The sequence below is a fragment of the Neophocaena asiaeorientalis genome, unplaced genomic scaffold (genome assembly GCF_003031525.2).
Source record: "Neophocaena asiaeorientalis asiaeorientalis breed wild unplaced genomic scaffold, Neophocaena_asiaeorientalis_V1.1 scaffold40, whole genome shotgun sequence".
NCBI lineage: Eukaryota > Metazoa > Chordata > Mammalia > Artiodactyla > Phocoenidae > Neophocaena > Neophocaena asiaeorientalis.
Genome location: NW_020185335.1, coordinates 12,685,829 through 12,686,616, shown reverse-complemented (window position 1 = coordinate 12,686,616; position 788 = coordinate 12,685,829). Strand labels below are relative to the sequence as shown.

Sequence of the window (788 nt, the reverse complement as noted above, 5' to 3'; positions counted from 1 at the left end):
TACACCCACGGCAGCTGGGGGGGCCGTGCGCGACACCCCGGGTCACCGGGGCTGATGTGGGCCGCTGGGGCGCAGGGTGAGTGAGGGGCCTGCTGAACCTGCCCCACAAGAGGCAGGAGCTGCACGTGAGGCTCTGCGCGAGGGGGTGGGCACGAGACGGGCCCGAAGTTCTCCCTGCGAGCCCCCTGTGTGCTTGAGGGTGGGCGTCCTAGCTGCTGGACGGGCCTGGCAGAGTGGGGAACAGGCGAGGGCGTGGCTGACGAAGGCTTGTATTTTCAAAATACCGAACGCGTTCATTTCAAGTTTTAAGAACTGAGTTACGATGCGGCGCTGAAAGCATACAGGTTGGTGGTTTTGGGCACATTCACGGCGTTGTGGAAACATCGCCATTACCTGATTTCCATCACCTCCGAAAGAAGCCCCACCCTCAGCATCACCCCCATGTGCTGCCCCCCGAGGTGGGTGGTGTGGAGGGTGGCAGGAGGATGGGATTGGTTTAGCTCCTGGCAGGGGCACAGGGTCATGGTGGTGCGTGGGGTGCGAGGAGAGGGCGGGGCCTGGGGGGCTGGGAGGAAGTCACCCATTTGCAGCCAGCTTGGCCGGCAGCTGCTCCTCCCGCGAGGGGCGGGGCCGCCTGTGAGCGAGGGGTGGAGGTGCGCACCCCCTCCCCCACCCCCAGCGCCCAGGCTCGCCCCAACGTCACCGCCCGGTGGGATATCTATCCCGGCAGGTGGGCAGCAGAGTGGCCCCTGAGGGCTGGAGCTGCCGGCAGGGCCTGGTGCGGGGGG

The 788-nt window shown here is 66.6% G+C and overlaps 1 protein-coding gene across 6 annotated transcripts in view; it reads right to left on the bottom strand.

Moving 5' to 3' along the window:
- GSE1 (Gse1 coiled-coil protein) overlaps positions 1-788 on the bottom strand; it is a 126,662-nt gene that overhangs the window by 26,742 nt on the left and 99,132 nt on the right. The window lies entirely within an intron of this gene.